The sequence below is a fragment of the Leopardus geoffroyi genome, chromosome A2, assembly GCF_018350155.1.
Source record: "Leopardus geoffroyi isolate Oge1 chromosome A2, O.geoffroyi_Oge1_pat1.0, whole genome shotgun sequence".
NCBI lineage: Eukaryota > Metazoa > Chordata > Mammalia > Carnivora > Felidae > Leopardus > Leopardus geoffroyi.
Genome location: NC_059331.1, coordinates 34,386,032 through 34,393,882, shown reverse-complemented (window position 1 = coordinate 34,393,882; position 7,851 = coordinate 34,386,032).

Here is a 7,851-nt window from a genome sequence, read left to right as displayed (position 1 = left end):
TTTTTTTTTTCCTTTTTCTTTTTTTAAAAAGAAAGAGCCTGAGTAGGGGAGAGGGACAGAGGGAGAGAGAGAGCATCTCAAGCAGACTCTGATGCGGGGCTCTATCTCATGACTCTGATGCATGATTTTTCTGTTCAGAATATATTTTTCATACATTTTAGCATGTCGTAATTATTCACTGAAAGTCAGACATGATGTATTGAGTAATGTGAAGTAAGGTAATCGAGCTCCTAGGTGGCTCAGTTGGTCAAACATCCGACTCTTGGTTTCGGCTCAAGTCATGATCTCAGAGTCATGAGATCAAGCCCCACATTGGGCTCTATGCTGAACATGGAGCCTGCTTGGGATAGTCTCTCCCTCTCTCTCTGACTCTCTCCCCCACTCACACATTCTCTCTCTCTCAAAATAAATAAACATTTTTTTAAAAAACCAATCACTTAAAAAGAAGCAACTCTAAGAGGTAAGAAATTTAATGAAAAGGGCAGACAACATACAGCCAAAGATCTCAGAAACTCCAAGCAGGAATCAGAAGGAAATATTAGAAGTCAAAAACACTATAGAAGAAATGAAAAATGTCTTTGTTGGAATTATCAGTAGACTGGATGTGGCTGAGGAAAGAATCAGTGAACTTAAATAGATGCCAGCAGAAATTTTGCAAATAGACACGAAAAGGAAAAAAAAAAATTAAAGACACAAAAATCCAAGAACTGTAGGATAATTATAAAAGGTATAATATATTCAAAATTGAAACACCAGGTAGAGAAGAAAGAGAGAAATGAGCAAAAGAAATATTTGCATGATGCTGAAAAGTTTTCACAATTAATAACAGACACCAAACTAGAGATCTGGGAAGTTCAGAGAACACCAAGCAGGATAAATACCAAAAGTTTCACCAAGGTATATCATATTTGAAGTTTCAAAACCAAAGAGAAAAACTTTAAAGAAGCAACATGAAAAAAAAAATCCATCATTGGGCAGGAACAAGAATGAGAATCAGCTCATACTTCTCTTTGGAACCTATGTATATAACGAGAGAGTGGAATGAAATATTTAAAAGGTTGAAACCAAAACCCCACCAACCTAGAATTCTAAGTCTAGTAAACTTATCCTTAAAAATGAAGGAGACATAAAGACCTTCCCAGACAAACAAAATCTAAAGCAATTTATGATTTGCACACCTGTCCTAAAAGCAATGTTAAAAGAAATTCTTCAGAAACTAGTAAAACGATATAGGTCAGAAACGTAGATCTACAGAAAGAAATTGTCAGAGAAGGATTAAATGAAAGCAAAATATTTTTCTTACATTAATTGATCTTAAGGATAACTGTTTAAAGTAAAAATAGCAATACCGTATTAAGTGACTAGAGCCTATGGATAAGTGAAATGAACAGTCAAATCCATAGGGCATGGAAGGGAGGAATTGGAAACTCTATTGTAAGGTACTTGCACTACACAAAGCAGTATAGTGTTATTTAAAGATGAATTTGAATTAGTTAAAAAATGTGTATTGTAAATCTAGGGCAACCACTGGAAGAAAAAAATTCAAAGATGTATATTTGATGTGATAAGAGAAAAGCTCAAACAGAATCATATAAAATGTTCAATTAAACCAGAGAAGGCATGGGGCGCCTGGGTGGCTCGGTCGGTTAAGCATCCGACTTCGGCTCAGGTCATGATCTCATGGTTCGAGAGTTTGAGCCCTGCGTCGGGCTCTGTGCCGACAGCTCAGAGCCTAGAGCCTGCTTCTGATTCTGTGTCTCCCTCTCTCTCTGACCCTCCCCCGTTCATGCTCTGTCTCTCTCTGTCTCAAAAATAAATAAACATTAAAAAAAAAATTAAACCAGAGAAGGCAGCAAATAAATGAAAAAGAGAAAGGGTAAAGACAACAAATAGAAAACAGTAAGAAATATGGTAGGTATTAATCCAGCTGTATAATCAATTAAAAAAAATTTTTAAATGTTCTATTTATTTTTGAGACAGAGAGAGACAGAGCATGAGCGGGGGACGGACAGAGAGAGAGAATCCGAAGCAGGCTCCAATCACCGAGCTGTCAGCACAAAGTCCGACACTGGGCTCGAACTCAACAAACCAGGAGATCAGGACCTCAGCCGAAGTCGGACGCTTAACTGAATGAGCCACCCAGGCGTCCCTGTATAATCAATTTAAACGTAAATGTCCTAACTATATCAATTAAAAGATAGATTCTCACAGTGGATATAAAAAAAGAAAAAGCCCCAACTTTAAGTTATTTACAAGAAACCCACTTTAAGTATTAAGACTCAGATAGTTAAAAGAAATCGCTTGGAGAAAGTTACATCAAATTAACACTAAATGGAAACTGGAGTGGCCATATGAATTTAAGATAGAAAGCCTTCAGAACAAGGAAAACTATCAGGGGTAAAAAGGGGCATTACATAATTATGAAAAGGGCCAGTTCTACAAGCAGACATGATCAAAATATTTTGTACTAAAGAAGGCAAAATATAACATCAGAATTTGTGGGATACTACAAAAACATTGCTTAGAGGGAAATTTATAGCATCACATGCATCATATTAGAAAAAGAAGAAAGATTTAAAAGTAGTAACGTAAGTTTCCACCTTAAGTAAAAAAGAACAATTAAAGCAAGCAGAAAAAAATAATAAAAATTAGAGCAGATGTTAATGATATTAAAAATACAAAACAGAGAAAATTAATTAAAATCAAAATCTGGTTCTTTGAAGAGACCAATAAAATTAATAAGCCTCTAGCTGGATTAGAAGGAAGGAAGGAAGGAAGGAAGGAAGGAAGGAAGGAAGGAAGGAAGGAAGGAAAGAAGGAGGGAAGGGAGGGAAGGAGAGAGGGAGAGAGGAAGGAAGGAAGGAAGGAAGGAAGGAAGGAAGGAAGGAAGGAAGGAAGGAAGGGGCAAGATACAAATTACCAGCATCAGGAATAAAAAGGGGTTAATCACTACTGATTCCCTGGACATTAGAAGAATAAAGGAATAAATACTATAAACCACTTGACGCTCAACTTTATATTGTAGATGAAATGAATCAATTTCTTGAAAAACTCAAAACTTAATGAAGAATATATAGTCTGAGTGACCAACCCAATAACTATTAAAGAAATTGAATTAATAATTAGTAACTTTACAAAATTAAAGCATCGAGCCCAGGTGGTTTCACTCATAAATTCTACAACACATTCAAGGTACAAATTATACCATCTCTCCACAATCTCTTCCAGAAAAATGGGATAAAAATAAAATCTTCCTAACTCTTACTAAGACACCAGCATTACCCTAATCTTAAACACAGAGAAAAACATTACAAGAAAGAAAAACTACTGACTGATTTTTCTCATTAGCATAGAGTCAAAAACTCTCAACACAATTTAAGCAAATCAAACCCAACAATGTATAAAAACATACATCATAACCAAGTGGGGTTTATTCCAGATATGTAAGGCTAGTTCAACATTTGAAAAGTCAGTGAATATAATCCACCATATCACAGGCTAAAGAAGAGAAGTATTATCATAGAAATTATAAACAATGTGTAAAACAGCTTCATGAAAGTAGATGGGAGGGAGAGGTGTCGACCTGAATAACTCTAGAAATGAATGGAGTCAGTAAGTGTGAAGGCAAAAGGAATGTACTCTCACTGATAAAGTGACTTTCCATGGGAGTGTGGGTGAACAATCCCTGCAGCACTCTATGTATATACTAGAACTGAATAATTAAGTAAATGGATGGTGGATGGCGGCAGCCGGGTTAAAGTACGTACACATTCTTACTTCCTTATCTAGTTGGCTGAGAGGTTCTAGAAACAATATCCCAGTAGCAACAAGCGCACCTAACGCCCGCGTCTCCGAGAACAACTGGAGATACTTGGGAAAATGGATTTGGGGGCTGGGGAAGGAAATATACAAGATGGGCCTGGAGCATCTTGCAGTGTCAAAAATAGACACTCCCCCCTTTTTTAAAAAAATAAACCAAAAACATTTATTTTGATGGGAGTAGGTCAGAAGGGCACAGGCCCCAAATGAAGAGCTCCCAATGGCCAAAGCTGTTAACAATTTGAAAATAAAGTATTAGTAAGTACTATACTTACTAAAATAAAGTGTTAGTAAGTATTATAAGCCTAAGTATAAATTAAGTATTCATGAGCCCATACTGATATAAATGGATAAATAAATAGATTAGGGAGAAGAATCCCAAATAATGTATGTAGATGCCCCACCCCCAAGAGATGGCGAGTAACTCTGCTCTCCTTACGTGTGGGCTTCCCATAGCGACTTCCTTCTGAAGGGTACAGTATGGAATAGGGAGGGAATAACTTCACAGTGGGGAAACCTAACAAACACTGTCCCAGCCAGGTGATCAAGGTTCACATCAACAGTGGTAAGTCAGATTGAGAGTATATACCCTTAATAAGCTGTGACAATGGTACTTTTCCTCTGTGGTCTTCCTCCCCACAATACATAACCCCAGTCTAATCATGGAAAAGAAAAAAATCTGACAGATGCCAATTAAGGAGCATTCTACAAAACATCTGACCAGGAAGTACCCCTCAAAACTGCCGAAGTCATCAAAAACAAAGAAGGTCTTGGGCGCCTGGGTGGCTCAGTCAGGTAAGCGTCAGACTTCAGCTCAGGTCATGATCTCATGGTTCATGGGTTCAAGTCCCACATCAGGCTCTGTGCTGACAGCTCGGAGCCTGGCTCTTGCTTCAGATTTTCTCTCTCTCTCTCTCAAAAATAAATAAACTCTAAAAAAATATTTTAAAAAAGTCTATCATATGCTAGACACTTTTCCAGGTCCTCCAGACACATTGCATAACAAACCGACTTGGTGCCTGTCCTCACAGAACTTACTGTTCTATGGGGAACCAAACAAAAAGTCACGGGAACAGAACCACTTTGGATGGTGTGATCAAGCATGACAGGGCATTTATTTTAGCTAGGATTATCAGGGAAGATTTCTTTGAGACCTGAAAGATGAGAATGAAATAGTTATGCAAAGAACAGGTGAAGAGGAGTCTCCATGTACAGGAAACAATATGAACAAAGTTCGTAATATCGGGAGAGCCTTGAGGAATTGGAAGAATGGCCAGTGTCTTCACGTTGGGCTTTTGCAGAAGCCAGTCCTGAGCAAGTATTTGATTGCAGGTCCAAGGAAGGATTTGAGTGCCAGTAGTTGGTTCATTGAGGGGAGGTGGGAGGTCCCAAGAGGCAATGGTAGGAGGGCGGGAAAGTGAAACAGGGAAGGTGTGATATCAAGCAGGTTACTTTCATGGTCAACTAGGATTCGTTTGCACTGAGGAACTCTAGGAGACAGTAGAGAACATGTGTCACGTATTCCACCTGTAGAAAGAAGCTGGGATTTTATCAACCAGTCCCAACAGCAATTGGGTGCAGTCTAGCCCTCCGGGGTGTTAACTCTGACACTGCCAGCCTGCCTTACAGTGGACCAGGCAGGGTCCAACCGCCAGCAAGAATGGGATTTCTATGCCACTCGGGGCCAGGCACAGGCAAGGATCATAGCTGGAATCACTCAGGGATGGGGTTTTGTCAGGCAGGTATGGCGGTAGTTAAATGAGACAAGGTAACTGAGCAAATGTAAAATGACATTATTCTGAGTGAATCATGGAATTGAACTTGACTAAGTTCAGGAAAGGTCCCCAATAGGGACTAATGGATAGTAGAAAAAGCAGTGGGGTCCATGGGTTGGCATCTCGATGAAACCCCAAACCTGGTAACAGGGTTCTTGAGCAAGAGAGTTTCAACAATAGAGGTGGTGGCTGTGAGATGTTTATTGCATATTTTTTGCCATTTTAATAATTTAAAATACATGATTGAAGAGTGGAAGTAAATATTGTGTCATGGTTACCTAGTCATACTGGACTGTGCCCCCCCTCAGCAGTCATAAAACACTTCCCACTTTCACAGATGAAAATTGTGCCTTTATGGCCTAGCAATTTAAATCTCTAAATGTTTACTTTGTGACTGTGCTTTTTCTTTTCTCTGAAATGCCAGCCATATTGATTCACCTGTAGGCGTGTGTGCAACAGCTTGCTTGTGTATACACACAGTATCTGGGCTAACACAGGTTACCAAAAGAGAAAGGAAAACCAGCAGACTCATGAGCCAGAGACCCAACTTTCTAGGTTCTTGAATCTTCTACCAGAGAGATACAGGTAGTCAAAATCGAGTATGGAGAATGAGAATTAGGGACTCACTAGAACTGGCGTAGTTAATGCTACCTCTTCGTGTTTATATTGAAAAGCACTTGAACTCTGTCTACCAAAGTTTTTGTTTGTTTGTTTGTTTTTTAACGTTTTATTTATTTTTGAGACAGAGAGAGACAGAGCATGAACAGGGGAGGGGCAGAGAGAGGGAGACACAGAATCTGAAACAGGCTCCAGGCTCTGAGCTGTCAGCACAGAGCCCGACGCGGGGCTCGAACTCACGGACCGCGAGATCATGACCTGAGCCGAAGTCGGCTGCTTAACCGACTGAGCCACCCAGGCGCCCCATGTCTACCAAAGTTCTAAGTCAAGAAGTTTTAGTATATCCTAGAAGCATAAATGATGGGAAAATACTTTTCCCTCCACTCAAATCCATTATATAAAATGCCAGATTTCACTTCAAAAAGACTAAGCAGGTGTCATTTACATCATTGCTCCGAAGATTTAGAGATACCAGATCACTTACTTTTTGTATTTGCAAAGAATTTTTCAATAAAAACCACTGGCATACAAAACCAAGATTTTAAAATGGCAACTCATGGGCACTTGGGCAGCTCGGTCAGTTAAGCGTCTGACTTCGGCTCAGGTCATGATCTTGCAGTTCATGGGCTGGAGCCCTACATCATGCTCTCTGCTGCCAGCACAGAACCCTCTTCAGATTCTGTCTCCTTCTCTCTCTGCCCCTCTCCCACTCTCTCTCTCTCTCTCTCTCTCTCTCTCTCAAAATAAACATTTTGAAACATTTAAAACATTAAAATTAACACGTTAAGTCATTTTAAGAACCAAAATAACAGTACTTCACAAGCCTTTACTTCTTGTTTTTCAACTTACTTGAGGGTCAGAACTCATAACAGGAGTATATTAGCATAATGATATAAAAATGGGATATCCAGGTGGGGTGACAAAGAGAAGGTATTTTCCCACCTCATCTATTCCCTCATTGATGATCAATCACAGTTAAAAATTACAGTGGATATTTTATGTAACAGTGTTGCCTTAGAAAGTTGCTACCGCTCCTTCAGTTTTGTTTGGAACTAATGGAGCGTGTAGGAAATAGACTAAGGTCAAAGTGGAAATCTTTGTTCTAATCCCAGATGAACTCCTTATTAGTTAGATGACCTTCAGCAATTCACTTGATCTTTGTGTTTTCCATCTGATGAAATAGGATTGTAGGGGTCCTACCACATCTCAGAGTTCTCTAAGATTTAACTGAGAATTCATTTCTTTTTTTTTTTTTACAAACACTCATTGATTGCCTAGGGGCACCTGGGTGGCTCAGTTGAGCATCTGACTTCAGCTCAGGTCATGATCTCACGGCTCCTGAGTTTGAGCCCTGCGTTGGGCTCTCTGCTGACGGCTCAGAGGCCAGAGCCTGCTTTGAATTGTGTTTCCCCCTCTCCCTGCCCCTCCCTGGCTCATGCTGTGTCCCTCAAAAATAAGTACACATTAAAAAATTTTTTTAAGAAAAATGTTAAAAAAAAAACCACTCGTTGAGTGCCTAGTATATGCTAGACTCAGATCCGAGGTGCATAATGAATAAAATGAATTCCTTGCTTTCATGGAGCTTACATTTCAATGGGGGAAGACAGGTGGTATGGGTGAGTAGAGTTGGAAGCAAAGT